This window comes from Nylanderia fulva, unplaced genomic scaffold, assembly GCF_048542155.1.
Source record: "Nylanderia fulva isolate GAGA-0341 unplaced genomic scaffold, ASM4854215v1 Scaffold17, whole genome shotgun sequence".
Taxonomy (NCBI): domain Eukaryota; kingdom Metazoa; phylum Arthropoda; class Insecta; order Hymenoptera; family Formicidae; genus Nylanderia; species Nylanderia fulva.
Window position 1 is genome coordinate 3,078,843 of NW_028189945.1, and position 25,603 is coordinate 3,104,445.

A 25,603-nucleotide genomic window follows, 5' to 3' on the forward strand; every position below is an offset into this window, starting at 1 on the left:
GCCACGCGATCATTTTTCCTATATCTCCGCGAAAAACCGTCGACGATATTTTTCCGCGTAATAGTTACTCGCGTGTCGGATGATAACAAAAAGCGTGAAAAACTACCGATTCCCGCATATTTCCTCTCATTACTTTTCCATCTCGATTTCCGGCGAATTGTCGAAAAATTTTCGCTTCGCGGCAAGAGAACAATGGCGCGCTATTATCACCGATATTTTTATATGGTTCGCCACATCCGTTTCTATATTATTCACTCGGCGATTTTGAGACAATTTTCCTGTGGAAATTCTTGTATTGATGGAATCACATCAACTCACGTCGTTGCGTACTTACGTTAGCGAAGATAGCGAACTTATAACTTTGATAATAACTTTGTGAGACGGTAGATTCAGAAGACGATAACTAGGCCGACAACAAAACATTTTAGCCGCGCATATCTCGTTTAATCATTTAAGAAGCATTTAACAGTTTTCGGGGAAAACCGCAGTGAAAACCGATATTTTAGAACTATATACGCATTGCGGAAAATTTCCGCGCGGTGAGTACAAATGTCAGAATTTGTTAAACTATTTCTTCCTCGCGATGCGAGCGAATTTATCTTCTCGTTATACCGAGCAAATTCCACATTTTACGATTTCAATGCACACGTGTTAAATAATAATAACGTTTTATTAAGAAATTGATTGCTCTGCGCTTGATGCTTCTTATTGATTCTCGACATTTGCTCGATTAAATTTATAGGACATCGTAAAAAGACTTGCGCGCGGTAAATCATAAACTGTCCAATACGTTTAAGGTTTTTACTTGATTGAATGCCATTTTTAATATTTCTATGCTGTCAGTTGTGAGAGCATATATGCATGTAATATACAAATAAAATTTGTCAAAAGTCACAAGACATTTTTTATATAGTAAATTGCGAATTAATATTTCAATATAATCGAAAAGAAAATTTTGCGGTGTATTAAAAAAATATATTTATTTAACTAACATATTTGTTTTTTTATCAAAATATAAAATTATTATCTTTAGTATATAGAGATATATCCCTTGATAGAGGAATATTTGAATTCGCAATCAGTCGAACCATATTTTGATTATACGTTGAAAAAGCAATTCGATCAATTCTGGATTTTGATGGCTATCACATATTTCTTATGGCATATATATATAAAGGATGTCTCGGAAGAGTTTATCGGAGGTAGAAACACAGCGTTGCTTTTATTTTTGCCCAACATTCTCTTGCAGTTTTTATATGATCGAAAATCGCGAGGCGTTGATAGACAGTTTTCAGACTACGACCTGATTGAAAATTCGAGTCCTTTTGCGGATTCGCGCGTCCTTTGCGAATTTTACGACACCCGATGGACATTTCGATAGCTTCTCTATTTGCGTACACATGCCCAACCACGATCGTACGTGTTAGACGAGCGAGAGTGGAGGAGTAAGGAAAATGAGGTGTAACCGGAAGGAGGCTAACTCCGAGGATTGGAGTAAGACTCGGAATAAATCGATAGCTGCATGCAAATTACATGCGATTCCTACCCGAGGGCTGCTTACAAACGTAAATAAGAGCATGCACGTCAGATCGCTTACCGAGGCTGACTCTCGTAACTCGGTAATCGACTTGGCGAAGACGCTGAATCTTTAATAGACGACAATAAAACTTAACCAATTCAACTGACGTGATAGTTAGGTATTATGGAGTCGTAAGCGAAAACTCTATGAATAATGAAAAAATGCACGCTGTCTCTTTCCTGACTCGTTCATACTTATATTAGTGTTCGCTTCTTATTTCATAGAGAAAATTATATAAAAATTAATAATTAAAAGATGACAATATTTTGAGTGCGAATTTGAAGGATTTGTTTCGCCTTCATAAAATTTCGCGTATATTTAGCGTTCGTTTATAGATGCTTCGAATATTCGTGCCGGCGGGATGAACACCGTCAGAGCGATGATTCTCCATCATTCATGGGAATAGCCCTCGACAGTGAAGAACGTACCGATGTATTTTATTTATTAACCGAATTTCGACCGCAAAATTGCCGGACGCGGCCGCGCCACAGATATCGCCGATCTATAGGTACGAACCGATTTCAATCTAGGATTCAATAGGCCAATACGCGAGACGAAGCGGGCAGTTATGAATTGGAGCATGAATTCTGAACGAAACTCCTCCGATGACGCTATTGATACTTCCGTCGCAGTATCCCTGGCACGAATCGAGTCTTGCACCGACAGGATTGATGCATTGCTTGCATTTAAAATGCAGGCATTGATGTAAAAATAATATTAAGATCAATTTTGAAATATTAAAAAAAATAATACTTCAAGCACACGCATACAAAAAAAAATGATATAAGAAAAAAGCATAATACATTTTTATCATATTATAGTGCCTTGAAACTAGAACAGAATGTTTAATTTTATTTTCACATACAGAGATATTTTTTCATTTTCGAGTAAAATTGATTGTTCTAATTTTAGAGTATTAATATCGTAGGTACAAATTGACGTGAGATTTGATCTGTTTTATTATCAGATATTCGTACATAGGATTTTCGTGGATTGTCAGATTTATTATTGTATTCACATTGTTACAATACACGTGGATGCAGTTTGATAAAAGGATCCCGCTTGATTGAACGTTACAAGTAAACGTGTAGATCATGGTTATCGTTAATTTGCCCTTCTTTTGTCAGTTTGTTTCTAGTGGGCGTTCGAAAGATTGGGTGGAGTTTCATCTGCCGAAATCGATGTAGAAAGGGAGGTCAAGGTTTTAACCTTCGGGAAAATTCGCGGTACTGCCATTCTGTTTACATCTTCCTTTTTTCGCGGTTTTTTTATTTTTTCATTTTTTTTATTAGATGTACCGAGGAGTTTGTGACGTTCGTTTACAGTTGCTCGGTCACGTTGCACGTCGTTGCAATAGTCGTTTTTGAAGAAGAGAGAATCGTAATAAACAGCTGTCTCTGTACCATAATTTTGATATATAAAAAGCTCCTACAGGATTTTTAGAAATTATTTTTACGATTTCCTGTTATTAAATATTGTGTCCTTTTGGAAGAGCTGAAATATTGTAATCATTTAATAGTAACTGTTTTATACTCGTATATGTATAGTTGTAATGAATTTATGAAAAGCAGATTTGATTTAGCAGATATATGCGCGAGATTCGTAAAGTGTCATAACGACATATTCGGGTCAAAGCAGGCATAACGCATTCGTGAAACAGAATAATATATAAGAACTTAAAACACCGCAGATTAATTTCTCTCTCTTTCTTTCTCTTTCTAGACGGTGTGATAGAACCGAAGATGATTATTCATTTTTGATAAATTTTCAGAACAGCTTTGTCTTTTTTACTCACTTCATCCGATACCTTAGAAGTCTTAGTTTCAGTTTTAATAAACTACTAGTGTCATATCTGACAGGTAATTAATTTCTATAACCCAGAGGTAAAGATAAATGAATCAAAAAACTCGTTGCCATTCTTTTTTTCTTCCTTCAAACACAAAATTTTTAAATTAATGAATATTTAATTTATCAAAAAAATATCTATCGATCGAAACGATAAAAAGTATTATTTTATCTATTATTTTCTAAAGGATTATTGCAAATAAACATTTGAATTACTTATTCTTTGTTATCATATATGATGTATCTTTTTTAAATATATTTTATTCTTCTTGAACATCGGCTTTACTTAGTTGAGCAGCATCTTTATTTCTTGTCTTTTTATACATATTTCGTCCTTTGATGTAGGAAGCTTCTTTTCGAAGAAGGCAAAGTAGTCTGTAAGGGAATAAGATAACATCGTTAAGCCAACTGATGATTATCGTTGACCGAATTCGCGTTTTGCCACCTCCGTCTTTTTCACAAAGCATGATGGGGTAGCTTCTTATCTTTCTTTTCAAGCTGCTGATAGCTCGACATAACTTTGCTACCCGCCATCAATTTATTTCCATAAGTTGGGAGTGCCGGCAATGAAGGGAAACGGGAAAGGACTGCAGGTCCCTCCAAATCTCCTTGTGGCTTTTATAGTCCTTGAAACTTTTCTCTCTCTCCCTCGGGCGTTACATCGGGATTACTCAGCAAGATGGCGCAGCTCGAAGCATTAAAGCACATGCAAATTGTTGCGAAACCATTTTGCTTTCTCATTTGAAATTTTACGATGCAAATTATTTATAATGGCCCAATTCATTAATAAAATGTTCTTATTAAAATGTCTAAATCGAACAAGTATTCATGATTTTTTTATCTTTTAGTACATATTTAAATATATTTACGTCCTTCTGAATTCTCTTCGACTTTCGAGTCTTGGGAAATAATCTGTTCCGGATTACTGAAACTTTACGTACTCTAATATGTTTTATCTGTTTCAAAATTAATTCTCATCGGCATACCTTATGTTTCTGGATTTTGCTGTTGGCAGCTACTAGTTTGTTCCTGTCTTTTATATTTATTATAGAAAAGGTCACGTTAGTTTTAGTTCAAGTTCAGATTAATCGATCACAAGTTCGGTTATGGTAGAAAAAGGTACATCGAGATACATTTCTTGTATTAACTTTCCGCATTAAATTTCTTATGAAATTTCTTTCACAAGATGTTTACATTAGGAGACATTCAAACTTGCTCCCAATCATTGCAACTGTAAAGTTATAAATATTTGCCAAGGAAAATTTGCCCTTTCGTTTTTCCTCGAATTTATCCGTAAATAAAATATATATTTTTTCTCTATTACACTTGTGAATTCTTTCCAATATAGCGTGTCCTATCAAAGCTTTTTTTTCAATTAAAAAAATTTTTTTATAAAGATTGTTCCACTATTATTTCAAGATATATAGATATATATATTTATTTTACGTATTTTTTATTTAAATAATATATATTTTTATATTATTTTAATATTTCTGACGAAAATACAATTGAAAATATTTTACTATCATCATAATAGTTAAAAATTGCAAACAACTTTTGTCTGTCACCATTCTTTAAAAATTTAAAATAAGTATATATATATATATATATATATAAAATATAATTTATTTTTGAAATTAATGATTGCGTTGTATAAAGCAGTATCGTAAACAACATTAACACATGTGTCTCGAGAAACGAGGTAAACTGCTTTCGTTCATACGAGACACGTGGGTGAACTCGATGAAACAATTAGCCAAGCGATGCATTTTCTCACGAGTTGAGCTGTTCCGAAGCATTTTCTTTCTCCTAGATTGCAAAATAATTGTCTCATTTCATCCGATGTCGATTTGATATCTCACGTGTCCGCCCACGCTTTGGTTCAGTGAAACTTTCTATCAAGACGTTGTATACTTTTTTCGTTTACTCACAAGGAAAAAGAGAGAGAGAGAGAGAGAGACTGCGCGACACGATTGGAACTCCTCCACTGAATTTTTATATGTCCCGCGCAGCTGAGGACCGGCGAGATGCACTCTCGCGAGAAAATGCAGTAAAATAGAGGTGGTGCGGAAGATCGATGAGAAATTAAAAGAATGTCAAGGTTTCGCAAACACAATTTCTTCGCAATATTTCCTACCTTTGTCGAAGAGAGTAAACGGCTGTAAGCAATTTGTAATAACGAAAGATAAATATTTCCACGTCATTTCGCGTTTGATGCAACAATTGCGATTATGGAGAGAGATCTATATTTTTTATCGAACAAATGGCGCATAGAATTAAGAGAATAGAATAAAAAAAATTAAAATTAAATTAAAATAATGTCAATTAAGTTTAAAATGTGTTACTTTTTTACCGCACAATTGAGAGAAAAGGGAGAGAAATAAACTCTGCTATTTTATTTCAAATTAAATGCACTCGTGATAATTAAATAGACTGTACTCCGAGTTACAATTGCATCATGATAATTGTTGTCTCAAAATTATTGCAGCATGTGCAACGTATAATATAATCTCTCGTCACATATTTTTCATCTCTCGACAGAGAGAGGAATAAAAGGTAATTTATGCAATCGCAAGAGTAACTTTAGCATCAACACGCGAAATAGGTATTACTTTTTCATCAAACAATTGACATGAGAGGGAGAAATTTAATCTAAAAAAAAAAAAATTCAAGTCATTTTTCACATTTGGATCGATTCCCTCCAAAGAGAGACTAACGAGACGATCGTGATCGATCAAAGCAGGATATATATATGTATGTATGTATGTTCGTACTAACGAAGGATCTCTCTAACGATAAAATATATATTGGGATATACCGAAAGGAATTTGATACAAGTTACTCGTGATGTTGATGCCGATTGATCGAATCACCGAGGACACGAACGGATAACGAGCTCACGTCGCAAAAGAACGACGAATAGACTGAAATAGGGGATGGAAAGATCAGAAAAATGACGCGATGTATAGAGACGTTTTGATACCGCACCCGCTATTGATTGGCGCGAGCAATCGTGGCTTCGATATATAATATATATATATATTTTTTTTCCTGTTATCGGAGACGTAAAATCGGATAAAACCGTATTCGCTTTTCGGAAGCTTATATTTGAATATAATACATACCATTCGTGATTTACCTTCTCTTCCCATCCTGACCCGAAATATGTTTTATTTGATTAGATTTGAATTTAAAAACGCGAGTTATATTACATCTCGGAGAGCACGAATCTTTGTATAATCTCTTAATATAAGTTACAAAAATATTTCATTCTGTGTTAAAATAAAAAAATTCTCCATATAAATGATAAGAAATAAAATAATGTTCTTGATTATACGTAATAAGCATTGTCAATTACAATAAACTTTGAGCAGAGAGTGAAATCAGAATTATCGAAGCGAAACACTTATCATTTAGAGTTTCGCGATGGCTCATTATCGTCCGAACTTAATCATGCGTTGTAATCCAAACTCCCGAAACTGATTGCATATGCACAGGACAGATATTACCGAACTGATAATATTGCGTTTAGGCACGTTTGCATAATGTACGTTTGTATTGGCGCGAAGAGCGTGAAGAAGAGCCAGCTTGTTTGCAAATTAAATAAATGCTCTCACACATGACAATCGGAGAGATTCGAATTTAGAGGAACGTATTTGGACCTCGATCATGTTATTCGTCGGATAGAATGGCAACACCCTGTATCGCGCGTGTCATCCCGTGTGTTAATAAATCACGCGCGTTTAATTACGCCATCTCCATTTAGCTGGCGCGAGCTGGCGTCTACCTTTCTAGGAGAAACGTAATCAACGACCATTCTACGCAATTATGCGATTCGGTTAAACAATTCACGACGAAATGACGCTCTCGCCTCGGCGCGTTCTCCTAACTTTTGCCCCGTTGATATTGCTAAATGCATTTACAACACACGGTATTTATACGTGCGAGATGCATGGAATTATTTAATTATTTTCGCTTAAACCGTTCGACGCTTATCGCGCCTCTATTATACGTAATTGCAATTTGCTGCGAAACGCAATTGTAACAGATTTGCATGCAGATTTAATGAAGTTTTTAGCGTCGTTGTAATGATAATGTAAAATCCGTCCGACCATGTATCTTTCTCGTGAGGGAAGTGCGGTACACGATTTTAGAAAAGCAAGAGACGCGTTTTCAAAGGAACTTAAGTACTTGTAAATTGTAAAGGGATCGTTCTTTTTAAGTTTTGTGAGACAGCATTTTCACCAGCGTGTGGCCAGATATATAGTCTATTAAAAAGACGCGCATTTCCGCTTGGGAAAAAGGAAGAGCAGAAAAAAGATTGAATGCGGGCAAAATATCGTTGACATCGCGTTTCACAAAGGCTTTTGCGAATGCAAAGTTCGGCCGATGTCGGCCCTGACCGAGTTTCGAGAGGAAAAGGTAGCCGCCGATGAGAGACAGGCCATGAAATAGACAGCGTTTGTTGGACATCAAAGCTTAGAAGGGCGGAACAGCTAAGCGAGAGATGTATGTATGTAGTTGCTATTGACCTTGACCGAATTTCGACCGCGAGAAGAAGGGTGGCTCGTCTTTCCAAATTTTTTCGTCCCAATGACTTCCGAGTCACAAAGACTTTTTTTTATCAATTTTTCAAAAATTTCCAAAATTTTATATTGCATTTGACAAGTAGAAAACAATCAGAATTTATTAGCAAAGAAATTTTTAATTAAAATTTTTATTTATTTAACTTTAAATTATTCACATATTTTTTACTGTGATAGAGACAAATATAATATGAATGACAGATACATAAAAAATATAGATATATAATAAATCGCTTTGCATCTGTCAACACTTTCTCCCATTTCAAGAGGAGTTGAAACAATTTCAATTTTTTTAGCGATCCATTTTATTACGGCTTTTCATTTGACGTATAATAATTCCGAATATACATATAAATTCAAGAACCGCTCTCGATGTGTACAGTTTTCTGTTTCTCTCCGCGTATATGTGTCGCAATTTCGAAAATATTTTTCCCGTCCGATCGTTCGATCAAATAAAAATATAACAAGCGAGACAGGCGAGATTCCAGATATAGATAGACAAGTCTCCGATGATACTCCGAGTCTTCGCGTCGTGCAAACATCTCGGTGTCGCGCATCAGGACACCTGATGATCGAGCGGCTCATTCATCCGCGACTCGAATAACCATTCACAGGCGACTGCCGGGCGGCGTGGGTGCAATAAACATGAAATGCGTCGCCTATACACGCTATCTCATCCGCGTCATGTGGCGTCGCGACGCTATTTCGGTGTGCGTTCTCTCTCTTTCTCTCTTCGCCTGTCTGCGCGACGCGACGTCATTGACTCGCGCAAAAATACATTCACCGCGATATCGTATACAGCGCAGTCGTGGGCGGACTAAAAATCCCTTATATAGAACGTTCTGACGGATGTCCTTTCAGCCATAGATTCGTTCACGGTATTAGAATCGAGCTCCCATAGCGACGATTCTTCAATGAAAACGACAAAGTTATTCAATGTTGAGAATCGAGAGCTCTTACATCTCTCTTAACTTGGACGAGCCAAGTGGAACGCGAAATCGCCTTCTTACCCGATTTATCTTTAATCTAATGAGAACTCGATAACTTTAACGTATAGTTGCATAAGGATTAAGATTTTAGAATTTGCTGTGAAATATATGCATTTTATGTATCGATCTTTTTTTTATTGTATGACTTTTCACTAAAGGTTCCATATTAAATCAAGTTTAATATAAAAATTCCATATGAAATTAAATTATTTTCAACGGGCGATTTACGTCAATGCGTAAGCTTCTGCCGATCCGAGGCACGTGCGCGCTTTTGACGTCACGTAGGAGGAAGGAGGAAAAAGCGATTTTCTGAAATCTTAATGGACCCAGTTGTAGCCCTGACTTTACAGCGCATGTATTTATTTAGTATTTCCATCCTCCCCGACCATACGCACATTAAGCGAACCCTTAGCTTTTAACTCGGGATGAAAACTTTAATCGCACGTGCGCAACGACGTGTTCAAAATTCTTGAAACCACGCTTCGAAATGTTTTGCTAAAAGTTTGTTGCACGCGCGCACCGTACATCTCGTTTAACAGGATTGCTTGGCCCGTTGTATTAATGTTTCTGGCGGGAGGAACGACGGCCAATTTTTACGTGTTTCGTGATGTTACCTAACTGAATGCAGCGTGTGTCTCGGTATAGTGAAAAATTACATTTCTTGCATTTTTCAACTTTTATTTCATATATTCCCGCAGTTTCCTCTGGAAAAATGTAATATCGGATATCGCAGCTGACAAGTTTAATAAAATGTTTGGTAATCGCGATGCGAAGCTACATACGATGCGTCGTGAAAATGAAATTAAAACGGAAAAACTTTTGTCCGAGAGTGAATTCTGATCGATCGTACTTTCAGGACTATCGAAAAAAATTTTTTTTTTTTTTTTTCGAATTTTACGTGAATTTTCAACGTGGGAATTTTCCGTCGCGGAAAGATCAAAGGACCGATAAATACATTACGTAAGCACACGTCTTGTGCAACCGCAGCTGATTCTTCGCCTCGTGTGCGGAAAATTCTACAGCCATTTCGCTCGTAGAAAAATTCAATCTAAAGATGACTGGCACGAGTTCGTATTCTTGATGTGAATTTATGAAAGAAATCACGCGACGCCGCATTTGATCGAATAATTGAAACTTCCATCGTACAAGCATTTTACAATTTATAAGTAATTACACGTAAACCTCGCTCAACGTATTTTATCGATTCTTTGATGAATTTGAATTAATTCTATGCCGATTAAAAAGAAAGTTTCACAATAATTAAATCAACGATCTGCATAAAGTTTATTGCAACACAATTTTGAATATGCATTATTGATAAAATTTGTTTATAAATTGATTTAAAAAAATTGTTTCCTGAAGTGAGAAATATCGAGGTATAAGCGTGGTTTTCTCCACAATCACTATTTTCCGTTTTCACCTAGAAATTATTCTCCGACGAAAACTTATTTTTGTAGAAACCTCTTTTTCGCGAGATTTATTTTTGCAGAATGGCAATAAAACGCGAATTCTGATTCAAGATTTATTTACTCCAAAATAACTTTTTGGTTCAGAGTTACACCTGCGAAAAATCCAGATTATCGCTATTTTATGGGTAATGTATGTGTCGTCAATGATATGTGCATTCAACCGCGACAGAGTCACCATAACACATATCAACGTATATACTCGTACATTCGCGGGAAGAAATTTACAAAGAAAATTGCAAGAGGTGGCATCCATAAAAGATGAGAGAAATGCTGAGCAAATAAATTTGTCACACGAAATAAAAAAAAAACAAAGCATCCGTCACACTTACGATTGCGGTGTGGGGGCCCCGGGTATTATTTATCGCTCGTGCACTTTCATGTATAACAGAAGAGAGCGTCGGAATTTTCTCGCAAAGCGAGAAACGTCCGACAACGGCGTAAAAAGTGTTGCATCGTCGCGAGACAAAGTAATTAATTACTTCGCGAAGAAGAACGGCGGATATCGATGGCAGTCGGATAATTGTTTTTTCCACGGATGACCGTAGGGGAGATATCGGAATTTTTTTCGCCACCGACAATCGCGAATTTATTTCGTTCGGGAACATCTCGTCGGCTTGTCACGAAAGTTGTTTCTTTTTTTTCGACGAGAAACATGCATTTCTCTCTCTCTCTCTCTCTTTGTCTTCTGCTGAAAAATGCAGTATTCTGTCAGACATCAAAACATGATACTTTAGCGATCTGTCTTGTACAAGAAAAATACAGTCGTCGAATATATATTTTCGTCTAACAAACGCGTAACTACTCCAAAAAGTACTAATTTTGTAAGAGACCGTTTTGTAAATGACTAATTAATTAATTTCGCTCCGATTTAATTAAGCTTTATTTTTAGAAACTTGTATTATAATAAAAAAAGCAATTATGTGCGTTGGGCGAATTTTTGCAAGTTACCTGATTATGATCGTCATCTCTTCAAAGATCGCAGTTGATATCGCGCGCACACATGCAGATGATGACACTTTCATTAACGAGCCATCTCGCGCATAATGACCTCGTTATAAAATCTAGAAATTCGTTTTAGCGAAAGCGTTTGCTGGAGGTTCTTCAAGCACGACTCGAGTCAAGTCGAGGGAGTAGACGTTTCGTGGCCGCGTTCATTTATTTTCCTACCACTCCCCTTCCATTTCTTGCTTTTTTTTTACGGCCGGCATAAACTCGGCTTCTTTACGATACATCCCTTTTACGATTTTTCCCCGGAAATTGCTTATACACGACAGCATCTATAATATATATTTTCGTTTTGATCGAAGGTAGGACGGCGCTACTTTAATTGGCTGCACAAAATCGGAAATTCTTTCGAACATATAAATAAGTCGATTCAATAAACTTTCGCTTTGCTCTAATACGCTAGGTGTTGCTACACGCCACTTTGACAAATTATTAAATATGACTCTTTAAAAATGTACGAAATTGACTAAAAATATAATACACGTTTAACATTTTTTTATACAATTTATTCATGCATTTCGAAGTTGATACATCTATCGCGACATACTTAATCGGCGGTAAAAAATATATAATATGAAAAAATGTATTATGAGATGAACAGCCAGTTAGAGAAAGATTTTATTTTCTTTTACGTTCTTGTAAATCTATTTGCGCAGCATCTGACTTCAATTCCCGACGAGTTTGTTCGCGTCTGATACTTGTAAACTACAGAAGGTTCCATAAACCGATCTCTCTATTCACTTTCCCTTATCCCCAGGAGATCTGCTGTAAAGCAGTCTTCTCTTGCGATAGCGGTTATCAAAAGCAAGACCTTCAAACTGCCTCGTATAAAGGACTCGCCGTTAATCGAGAAACTGGATAAAGGAGCGAAGGCTATGAAAAAGTGATCTCTCGCTAATATCTTGTTGTTAAAAGACAGTGCATTATTCTTATCATATTACAACATAAATAACGTACTATATATCGTGTATTATTAGAACCGCGTTTATATCTGAAAGGAAAAACCTCATTAGAATGGGATACGACCGGTTTTGCTTTTATTCAACCGAGAAATGTTCAGAGAAATTATGATCTCTTGACAATATTACGTCCCGACATTTCAAGGTTGAACGAAGCTTCGACCTTACACACAAAGCCCGCGTATCATGTTATCATTACCGTTCGCAGAGACAGAGCAGCAACAGCAGCAGTCCCATATAGGATTTTACGATTGGTCTAATATTGGCCCAAAAATGGTTGCCATGTCATCTATATTGGCGCGATAATGATGACCGTGATTGGCCCAGCAATGGGATCATTATGGAATGATATACATATCAGGCCAAGCATTGGCGCTATTGCAAAGACTGGCAATTCTATATGGGATTTTACGATTGGCCTAATATTGGCCCAAAAATGGTTGCCATGTCATCTATATTGGCGCGATAATGATGACCGTGATTGGCCCAGCAATGGGAATATTTTGGAATGTAATACATCTCGGGCCAAGCATTGGCGCTATTGCAAAGACTGGCAATCCTATATGGGATTTTACGATTGGCCTAATATTGGCCCAAAAATGGTTGCCATGTCATCTATATTGGCGCGATAATGATGACCGTGATTGGCCTAGCAATGGGAATATTATGGAATGATATACATATCGGGCCAAGCATTGGCGCTATTGCAAAGACTGGCAATCCTATATGGGATTTTACGATTGGCCTAATATTGGCCCAAAAATGGTTGCCATGTCATCTATATTGGCGCGATAATGATGACCGTGATTGGCCCAGCAATGGGATCATTATGGAATGATATACATATCGGGCCAAGCATTGGCGCTATTGCAAAGAGTGGCAATCCTATATGGGATTTTACGATTGGCCTAATATTGGCCCAAAAATGGTTGCCATGTCATCTATATTGGCGCGATAATGATGACCGTGATTGGCCCAGCAATGGGAATATTATGGAATGATATACATATACATATCGGGCCAAGCATTGGCGCTATTAGCAAAGACTGGCAATCCTATATGGGTAGTAGTGATAATACGATCAAGCGGAAGTTGATCGCAACGCAGGATTCACCCTCTCTCGTTATTCGCGTCTCAGCGCCGTCTCGTCTCTCTCTCCTCGGCTTGCAGTCCGGTTATCAGAGTCCAAGGTTGGCGGGGCTTGATGGAGTCGACTCGACTCGACGGTAGCCTATACACGTTGACGATGGACCGAGGGAGACAAGCGCGCGTGGCTGCTGCCGACTAGGGCTGGCGAGAAGGGGTATATAATGATCGATACTGCTGATACTATAGCGCGGATCCCGATCGTGTCCGTTCTCTCTCTCTCTCTCTCTCTCTCTCTCCTTCAATCCGGAACGCAGAACGGCGAAATTTTCCCTCCACCTACCCTCCGGCCTTCCACTCGTTCTCTCTTCCTCCCTTCCGGCAGCGCCGGCGCCCCCTCGGAAAATGAAAAGGCCCCTCCACCGCCGAGTTTTCCCCAGTAACGATCGGTTCCCTTGCCCGGGGTACGGAGTAGCGGATTGCACGCCGGTCCCTTCCCTTGCCCGCCGCCCTACGACGGTCCCTCTGTCTTCCTCACGATCCCTCGTGCGATCCCTCTCCACCTTTTCTCCTACTCCTTTCTCCAGCTGCAGGCACGAATCGTCGCTGTCTGGTGCCCCGTGCGTATGTCTCTAGGGCTCGAGAATTTGCGCGCACATTTTTCATCCCGCGGATTTCACATCCGATAAGGATACGACGATAAGGGATTTCGAAATATTCCATTTTCGCGTTATCCCATATCGTTTGATACGTATGCACGCGTAATGGAAAAAAAAAATGTTTTACCTGCTGGAAGGAAGTCGTACATTATTGTTTCGTACGAGTTATTGCGACTTTAAACATCCTCTCGAGTTAGGGGTGAGATATACGCGCGTGATGAATAATGAAGCGGATGCGATATGTACATGTATAGATACACGTGACCGGTAAGCCGAGGTATATGGAGTGTACGTGTGTAATGTACGATCGAACGTTGTGAGCTTCAGGCGTAGGAATACGTGGATTATGCAATGTAAATATTGCGATTGTGCAGATGCCCGCGGAAATGCGGGCGGAGAATTAATCGCGGTTGCTCGCTGCGTCCGTCACACGATTATGTTTTTGTTACGTCAAATATCGGATAATGCGAATAATTGTAGCCAGATTGCTATTGCATGATTGTCACTACATGATAATATAGATTTCCGAGAAAATATTTGTTAAATTGCCGTTGCACAATTGTTGAGAGTTTTATGCCAAGTTATAGGAAATTGTAGCTTTAGATTTTTCTTCGCAATTTGATTCGCGCTGCTACTCCTTTTCTCGTTTTCTATTTTTTTTTTATTAAGAAAAGAGGTCTATCTAATATTCTTTTTTTCACGTTAATGATTGCTGTTTAATTCATAAAAGTGTACATACATGATGAAAGATTATCAGAATTACACAGACATTTTAATTTAAATATATGTACTTAAAAATAATAAGGCATAATATATTGATGAAGGATATCATCCTACGTCCTCTCTATGCTCGCTTATTTGCTTTCCCCATTTGTAATTAGTCATTAGTCCCCGTTTAATTTTCATTCGCATTCATATTTATCACATTGACTTTTGCAGCTAAATGCACGATGTATCAATAAATGTAAAATTAATAAACATGACGTGCATTAATTATGCGTACGTATATTACCGATAAAATATTTATTATAATTTACGCATAACATATATAAGTGCCAGTGATCAGAAATAAATGTATAAAATATAGAGATGGAATATAACGATGTTGAACTGTCGAGTATAATTAAGTGAAAAATTTATAACGATTTTAAAATCTTTTCAGAATTACAATTTGTGCGAAATAGTATTTTATATATAGGTATATCAAGATTGGATAAGAAAGATATGGAGTAAACAACAATCATATCAGCAAATATATATTGCTTGATTTATAGTATCAATTGCATCTAAAAGAATTCAACCTTTCTTTTCGTTTCTACAATATTTACGACAAACATAATTTATATTAAATAGTATTCATTTAATTTTTAACTATTTTGTTATGATTATATGTAATAAAAAAATGCCCCATCTAAAAATTGACATTATATTTGGCATAAAATCTGTTTGAAAAATATCACTTTCTACACATTAACGTTGACAATTTATGTCGAAAAACATTACTATTTACGACTTTCGCATTATTTCTCGAAAGAGACACTAACAAGATAATATATAGGATATAACGAAGAAAATTTCTCATGTTTACTTCGCTATGTGTCTGACATAAAAACAAGCTCTCGTTCATAATAAAAAACAAGATGAGCTAAAAATCAATGAATAAAAAATAAGAGTTTATCTAAAGTTCTTCATAAAATCACCTAAAAATTCTCTTTAAAATACACGGATAGAAGGGCAATGTAATATTCCGTTAATATCCAATTTTGATGCTTATAAATAACTGTATATAAATTCTCACATCATTTCAAATATATATATTTCTTATTTTTACGCTCACACAAGCTCGCTTCGCGCAATACGCGCGAGAACAAATCTTAATTTCTGTCGCGCAACTGCGTATCCGGTTGAAACGCGCCGTCTAGAAAGTTATCGGTGCAATTTGTTCGGTATATCTCTCAAACAGGGTCCAGCCCTGTCTCCACCCTTTGGCATCCCCACCTTGTTTCCCTCTTGCAACCACCAGCCTGAACGCCCACGCGTCTTTTCGGCCGCGCCGAAGCGGTTCGTCGGAGTAATCCTACGCTTGTATCACTTGCGCGCGCAGCCGCGCTTAGCCGGTTTCGACTACTTCGGCGCGCGCCTCGCGGGAAACGGAGAGAGATGAGCACGAGTGAGTAGTAACGGACCGTCAGTACGGGACACGCTCTCGCGAAGAGCGCATCTCACTCAAGAAGGGATATACTTGCTCGCTCGTTCACTTTCTCTCTCTATCTATCTATCTATCTATCTCTCTCTCTTTCTCTTTCTCGCTCGCTTTCCATCAGTCTACGCGCGCGACTGGTGATCGATTCGCACTTCCGGCGTGGGTCGACTTGGTTCGATATATATACGGTGATTCGTCAAGGTCATACTCGATCGAGAGCCTTAAATAGATCGGTGTAATCAGCAGGCACCAAGCGTGTCTACTTCGCTCATTTCTTCGTGGACTTTCATTTCAACCTCTTTGTTGTGAACATTAATGATATATAATATGTCGAGCTTTCGCAAATCGTCCATCTCGATCTTAACGTTTTGTTGCGCCAATTTTGGTTCTCGCATAAACACGTCGCAAAGATCAACGGTGGGAGAAATCACGAGAGTTGAGTTTCGTGTAAAGTCTGCTTTTTAATGTGAGTTTTTCATTTGATTTTTTCATCATGCTTTTTATGAAACATACAAAGCTATCGTTTTGGAATTTAATTTATCAACACCTGTCGTGTTCCGTTTATAATTAAAGAGTTGAAAGCCATTGTTTTTTAATTAACGAAATTGAATTAATGTCAAAATTCCGCGTTATTGCGCCCGATATTCATATTCAATAGCGTTTAATCAAAGTGACACAATGGACAGATAAATTGTAACTCTTTTGGAAAGAATCTCCAGTGAGCTTTCATAAATAATATATGAAGAGTACGAAAAAAGAAATATATATTTCATAGACGGAACTCGAATGCGCGACGAGGATGTAGGCGGAGACATTAAAGTTTCATAAATGAAAAGTGGCTGACATGGTAGCAGTTTAATATAAATGTACTGACTCATAAACAATTTAAGTGACCAACATGCATATTCTACTGAACAATATCGAAATCTATCCGTTCAAAATCGGACGCGTCTAGTAGATCGAAAGGATACTTCCATTTTTAATCTTATCGTGAATATCAAGTGACACTGATATATTTCGTTCTTATTCGACAAGTATATAAAGCTCGAAGGAATATTCGCGACATTCGAAGGAGACTTTCGTGAAGAATAAAAATGTCAATATAGCGTCATTATATGTGTGTAAGTTTTAGTATTATTCTTAGCGACATTATATACTTTTTGGTACAGATTTTAAGCAAATTTTCGTGATCGTAAGCGTCTGAAACACGTGAAAAATTTCGTTGGCCGAATTCTTTACGCGTTAACGTTTGTTTCTACTTGTGAACAGCTTTTACAGAGAATGCGATGCAAATTCCGGAAGCTCGTCTATGTAGCATTCCATGGAAAAGTTTGAAATTGCGCGCAGCCCTGCAAACAGTTTCGATCGATCGAGAACACGTTTGATTTTCGATATATTTAAAATACAAGACAAAGCGCACATTGAATTAAAAAAAAAAAAAAAAACTATGAGGAGAAAATTTTTGAAAATAAACGAGAAGAATTTTGTAAATATAAAATCCGATTAATCTCGCTTTTTTCAATGAGATGTAATGCTACGAAATTGTGAACATTATTGAATAAAATAACTTCAGTTTTGCAATATCCGCATTACCTTTATAAATAATAATTTTGTATATGAATACGGAAAATGATTTTCACTCTTCAATCCCTGTTTTAATCACGACGCGAGTGTTTCTCACAATAAAAGTGAACCACATGTATCTAGAGACGTATTTAGACGGGGCAAAAATTAAATTGTTTTTCTGACCTCAGACTTTTAATTCAGCACCACACACAATGAGGATTTTTAATCTTGAGATAAATTCTTACTTCTCGCCTCAGAGAAATATTTATGCTCGATAAAATCTAAACTTACCCTCGCGCACGATTCATTTGATTATTATGTACCGATTCGCGAATCAAGATTATCGTGAGAAATACGCGAATGTGTTTCGTTTGTTTCGAGTCGAAAGAAACTCATTTGCTGATAAAGTAAGATTAATTACTAGACACGATTAAAACTTTTGCACTGAATACAAACGTTCTACGCTTCTCATCTTCGATTTGTAACAGTACCGATTTAATGTGACACCCGTTATTAGAGTGCGCAACTGGTGATCGTTTTAAACTTGTATCGCAAAGCTGTTTCGATTACGCAACTATTGTTGTCGCCAAAATGACATCTCTTTCTCTGTCTTTTTCTTTTTCTCTCTCTCGCGACAAATCAATTGGCCGCGGTATTGCAGCAAAATGTGAATCAATATAAAACTGTTATCGGCAAATATAGCAATACGATATAGACCGAACTATATTTAAATGAATCGCGAATGTTGATAAAAGTATTTTATTAAAAAAAATATGCTCCTCTCTCTTTCGTTTATGATGTTCGACCGCGAAGTTTTTGTGTGACATCAATCCGCTATTTTATGTCGCGCCTACATCCTCGAATTTAACTCCATTACGCTGTCACCGCAATTTCGCGAATCATTCACATTTCATCGCGTTCGCGTTTCTCGAATTCCACCCTATATCCATAGTCACAGCGTTACGTCACATCGATACCCTGGAATTTAATCGTGGGAAAAACATATATATTCTTTCCGAAGCTCCCGCCATGGCTTTCCACGTGGATTAACGGATCGATCGTTTGATCGAGTGCGAGACGACAATTCGCTTCCGCCCATCGATTCTCGGCCGAAATATATCGGGACGCGAGAACTCTCGCCCGATTCTCCCATCGTCATCCGGTCGCGGAGCGAGTTGGTTGGACGGTCGAGAGAATACCGGAGCGAAAACGAAACCTCGTCGGGAAGACATGAGCGGGGTCGGCTTTCTGGCGGCCGTGAAAACGTTCACGCCCGGCCGTCGGCGGCGACGCTGCGAGAAGCAGCAGAAGATCCTCGAGCTTCCGCCGGGCTACGGGATGCAACCGGACGTTGTGCCCTCCTGGGACGCGGCGCCACCCATCACGCCACCCGCTGCATTTTTGCCCCCGGGCTACAAAAAGGGCTTTCCAGGTGAGCTCGCCCACGTACAATATGTCGTTCTCTCGCGTCGCGAACAGATCCCCTGCTCGTGTATTTCACGGAAATAAGGAGATTTTTCCTTCAAAGTGCCTCCATGTAAAAACAATCATCCCTTATAAGGAAGAACTGGATATTTAAATATTTATTAGCAAGACGGGCACAATTTTTTTTTCTTATATATTTATATGTAAATATATTGTATATTAAAATTATTTTTCCTTCAAAGTGCCTCCATGTAAAAACAATCATCCCTTATAAGGAAGAACTGGATATTTAAATATTTATTAGCAAGACGGGCACAATTTTTTTTATTTTCTTATATATTTATATATGTACATATAATGTATATTAAAATTATATAATAAAATTATCTCATTTTAATTATATAATTTTATTATACAATTTTTTTGAAGAATAAATTTGTATTTCACGGAAATAAGGAGATTTTTCCTTCAAAGTGCCTCCATGTAAAAACAATCATCCCTTATAAGGAAGAACTAGATATTTAAATATTTATTAGCAAGACGGGCACAATTTTTTTTTCTTATATATTTATATGTAAATATATTGTATATTAAAATTATATAATAAAATTATCTCATTTTAATTATATAATTTTATTATACAATTTTTTATATGATTTTTTTGAAGAATAAATTTGTATTTCACGGAAATAAGGAGATTTTTCCTTCAAAGTGCCTCCATGTAAAAACAATCATCCCTTATAAGGAAGAACTGGATATTTAAATATTTATTAGCAAGACGGGCACAATTTTTTTTATTTCTTATATATTTATATATGTACATATAATGTATATTAAAATTATATAATAAAATTATCTCATTTTAATTATATAATTTTATTATACAATTTTTTATATGATTTTTTTGAAGAATAAATTTGTCACGGCTCTTTATATTATTGAATAAAAAATTTCTCGTTTATTTAGATTAAATAAGATTCAATTTCATAACTTTTCTTAACATCACTCCGGCTGTGTTTTTCTATGCAAGTCATTCTCAAGAATGCAATGAGGATAATGTTACACGTGTAAAATGTTGCACAGTGACCTTTTCTCAATTAATCCTTGATTTAAACCGAATAATACTGCGAGAGGTAAACTGCTGACCAAAAATTTGTAAACTCTCGGATAATATTCGAGTATTAACTTCAATGGCATTACACGCGCTATACACACTGTTCAATTAATTACACTGCATTAATTACATTATATGCATGTTAAACTAAACTTTGATTATCAATTACCGGCATAAGCAGCAAGCTGCTGTAGGCAAGATTTAAAACCCTTTTTTAAAATTTTATAATTAATTAGATTAATAATACTATTACATATAATTTTTCTTTGTCAATTCCTTTAATCTTAGAATCGAAAGTTTAGGTCATAATGAAATTATACCAATAACGTATTGTGAAAGAAAAATACAAAATTCGTTAATTAACTTTCTGTGACATGCAACCCACATTGCATTCCCCACTGTTTGGAATAATTAACTAGACTAATTGTATTTCCTTTGCAATACCTCCGTTCCTGGATAATATAAACGCACGTAAGAAGATTTAATTAAGCAAGCTTAATGCACGATTTGAATTTTCACAATTGAATCTCCTTATTTCAAACCTCCGCGAAAAGAAGCGCTTTGTTCGGTCGCCCGTTATCACGTTCATTATATCGATTAAATTCGATGCAGGAAAATACGAGGAGAACGAATCTGCGAACCGGTGCGATAAATAAGCGCGATAAAGCCCCCGTTATTTAAGGGAAAGGCAAGAGCAGGGTGGATTCGCGAAAGAGGGCGAAAGCAACACGACGTAGGGATTGAGGAAAATCGTTTAAGCGAGACGCGTTCCCGACGATATCGTGTATGTGTGTACGTACATCTCGCCCTTATTTTCCGCGATGTTTCTCGGATCGCGTTATCGTAAATTCTCTCGAGGCAATACCTTGCCGCTTCCTTGCTTAATCCTTATTGCGTCTCACTATACCGACGTGAACGTCGCAGTAGCTCGGCTTCCTGTTTTCTCTCCACGTTGTTCTTAAATAACTCTGCATCTTTCTCGTCTCGTAGTGTGTGATTGTTGCATCTAGAATGTAACATGCGAGCGACTTTTCAGAAATACATATATATTTTCTTTTACTTCCGCGGATTTACTTTTATTGTCACATTTAACGATGAACTCAATTTCGCGCTATTTTCTTCATTGCGATCTCTCTTCTTCTCTTTTCGCCTTTATTTAATATATTTAATATATATATTTATTTAATATACTATATATATAAAAGCGATACTCGTTTATTTTTTGTCTCTTACATTTACTTTTTTTAATTATCTCGACAGTTATCGCACGGTCTTAAATTAAATTAGCCAATTAACCACGACTTGAAATTTCGCGATTTTATTCCGACTTAACTTCGCGACTTACGGCGCCGCGGAAATAGACGGTGAATCTTCGTCGCGTCGCAATTTGATTTTTCAATCTCGCGTGACTCGGTTTCCACGGAGCAAAAATTTTATCGGAAATTTTCCGATTGGCCAAGCAATTGCCTCGTGGCATTGCGAATACGTCGAGAGCGACGATAGAAATGCTGTTGATCTCGGAGCAAAGTAACGGGGAGACGAGATCTAATACAGGAGGAAATATCCAAGTTCAAGTTCACGGCGGAAAGATAATTTTCTCGTCAGCTTTTCACTCTCTTTCAGTCGTAATTTGATGAAAACCACCATTTTTTTTTGTCGAATCAACCGCGAGATAAATCTCACGGATAAAGAAAACTGACACAAATAACTTATATAGATTTTATTTCAACGAGAATTCAAAGCTTTGTCTCTCGAGGTATTTAATTGCGCATTAAAAAATTATGTCACATATTATATTTGCACAAAGGTCGTGCTCGACGTTTAAAGGAACTTTATAATTACGCAGGAGAATATTAAATTTATTCAATATATCATTATATAATATAATGAATTTTAATAAAAAAGTTTCAAGCGCTCTAATTTTCATTTAATTGCCGTTTTTTCCAAGAAAATATTCCATCGGTTAGAATATTCTTTTTTTCTCTCTCTCTCTCTCCAACTTTTTCGTACGTTGATATCTCTTGGTGGTTTTTCGCGACGTGACGCGATAAAGCGCGCGTACGAGAATTCCCGAATAATTCGCAGCACGTGCGAGCCGACAAGATCTCGGCCGAGTAGGCGATTAGGTCGAGGTCTCGGTGATTCTCTCTGCGGTTGGCGCCGACCTTCTACTTCCCCTTTCGAGGTTGCTTCGAATTTAGCGAGATTATTAACGTCGGACGCGATGACAACTGGGTCGAATTTTTCATTGATGAATCATGAGGCGCCGTTCGCACGTTCCTAGAATTTTGGGGCTCGTGCGTCCCAGTTTCGTCACGGTTTCCGCGTCCTTCTGCTTCGTCCGTCTGTTATCTCGTTCGCGGCATCGTCGACTAAAATACGACATCTGCATTGCTGATGATAAATCCTCTTCTTCGTTTATTTACAGCGCTTCGGGTGAGGCCACGTTGCATCCCACTCTCTCTCTCTCTCTTTCGAGTAAAAGTAAGATTCGCTCGATTACGTCTCGCTCGGATGATTAAACTTGCGCGGAACTATCGCGGGATCAAGGCATTAGAGTATACGAAACGAGATTGCATTTGTAGTCATTTTTTACAAGTCTCTTTTAAAGAAATTGCATTAATATTAATTATTTAAAAGAAAGAATCAGCAGAGCAGCATTGGTTAATTTTTCTTCCCTTTATTTATCTCTCTAGCAGCTTTGAAAAAAATTACGGAAGATATCGTTATGGATTTTAATGAGCGAAACAAATAAATTGAGAGGCACGAGGAAATATTGTACATATATCTAGATTTTTCGATGAAAATGTTTCAAAAAATTCTCTCGGATGATAAATATAAGAAAAATAGATACACGTGTTTTATTTTATATTTTCGGGAGCGCAAGTAACGCGGAATCTGCGAAATGTGGGCGGCAAACGCGAAATAAAAGTAGTTACATCGTAACTCTTTGTGCGAGAAAAACGTGCTCGCAGACCACCGACACGGATTATACATATTTCGCGTTCTTGCTTTGCGCTAAAACCGAAATCGATATCGCACGCAGATTTCATCAGTGCACACTTCAGTCTTTTATCGGTCCGATCCATTATTATGATTGTAATACACGAAAGACTCGACCGCGGAATATATGCAACGTGCAAATTTTCATCGATTGTAATTCGCTCGCAAAATTCGTAGACGTGATAAATGAGCTTTTTGTGTGCTCGCACGTGGATTACATATCCAGCCCGATTACACAAGCTGCTTATTTTTTTTTCAAGACTTTTAATCCCACGTTTGAAATGCATAATAAAAGATATTGGAGATATAATTATCGGCTATAAGAAGAAGCATGGAATCAAAGTTCAAAATTTTTATACACTCTTGCTTGTATTAATTTAGAACTAATTTCTCAACAAAACATTCTTAAGAACCTAGTATAAATATACTCAAGATGAATTTTAATTTTGAATCTCAAACGTCAATTTGCATAGAAACTATTGTATATATGTTATTAACGAGAAACAAGAAGTTAAAAATTCACATGTATATTTAAAATCCAATTAAATTTTTTTCACGTTTTTCGAATTACATTGCTACGGGCAGACATATAATTCAAAATGTGACCTAATCGAGCTTTTGTTGAACTTGTGCCCTTTTACCGAGCCACTCGATGTACTCGGTAGTTTTTTCATCACGCTCATATTTGAATAGACCAACGGTCAACTCGTTCTTATCATTGATCAGACAAAAACTATTGACGATCCTCGGCGTCATCCCCATTTTTTTATCGCCCACGTTAAGATTCCGACACGCGCAAATAATGACTGGCTGTCGTCATATTGCGTATTAAATTGTTCGCACTATTAATACAAAAATCATAAATTTACGCTATTGTTAAAAAAAATCGAAAGAAACTGCGAAACTGTCCAAAAATTATTTAACGTATATTAGCACAGTTTTTTGTCAAGTGTATTTTTCTTCTTTTTTATTGTTAGTCACATACTCGATTCTTTTAAATAGAATTTGCTCAACGATGATTTTTTTCCTGAGATGAAATCTCACGTTTTGCACTTGCAACAAAACGACCGAGTAATTAGCGCTGTAATTACTCAGATAGTTGGGTAAGGCGCATAATTATCGCCCCGGTAATTATTGATAAACCCTGCCATTCGCAGGGTTAAACTAATCCGGTGAGGATACGAGCGCATAAGTACTTGGTTCTGTGTGTAAGGTCTGCGGAAATTGTTTCTGGTTTAAATTAATTCAATAGCGACGGAATTTCACAGCTCGTTATAGTTTGTTGTTGTTGCCGCAACTGACTTGAAAAAGCAACGAATGTTCGGGGAATCAACATTACCCACATTCTACTTCAATGTTTATCTTTACTTACTTGCTATATAATTATCTATATGTAATTTAACTTTAAACTAATTTAAATCTCTAATGTTAATATATCTAATTAATATAATAATTTTCAAATATATTCAACTTTCTCGCGGAGATTGTCAGATTTTAATTCTCCTTCTCGCACGAGTTATAATATTATCGAAGTTCGAAACTACAAAGTTTCTTTGTGTAATTGTAAAGGAAAGACGACCAAGCTGTCCGGTTTCCTTGAAACTTGAAAAGAGCTTATTGCAAACGCGATTTTCATATGTGTAATTATGCGCGCGCGAACATTTGACAGTTCGAATATCCGAATATCACTTAAGTAAACATCCCACTATATATACATATATGTATATATATATATATATACGTGTGTATATTCGAAGGCACCGTGTATGTAGATTAACAACTCGTGCAGCTGACGGGTTTAAGGACTAAAGCAAACAGACTGGTTCATTTCTACGACGATGTAACTCGTGCATAGAAATTCCTCGTTATAAAAGTAATAGATAGTGAGACGAGATGACCCGAACCTGTTATTTTATCGGGAAGATTATGAAAGCGGCACGTGCCAAAAATCTTTCGTTAATCATTATCGTGCAAAAAAAAAAAAATACATATATACCCGACAGTATTAATGTTAAAGTTCTTTTTAACTGAACTGGCTGCACTAGTTCAGAGTTTATCTTTTTCCTTCCAATGTGGAGTAAAAAAAAAAAAAGAGAATAAACTCGAAACTAGTTC

The 25,603-nt window shown here is 36.8% G+C and overlaps 1 protein-coding gene across 10 annotated transcripts in view; it reads left to right on the forward strand.

Annotated features, from left to right (window-relative positions):
- The window catches only part of LOC114938199 (phosphatase and actin regulator 2), a 220,729-nt gene that overhangs the window by 158,826 nt on the left and 36,300 nt on the right, over positions 1-25,603 (forward strand). The window lies entirely within an intron of this gene.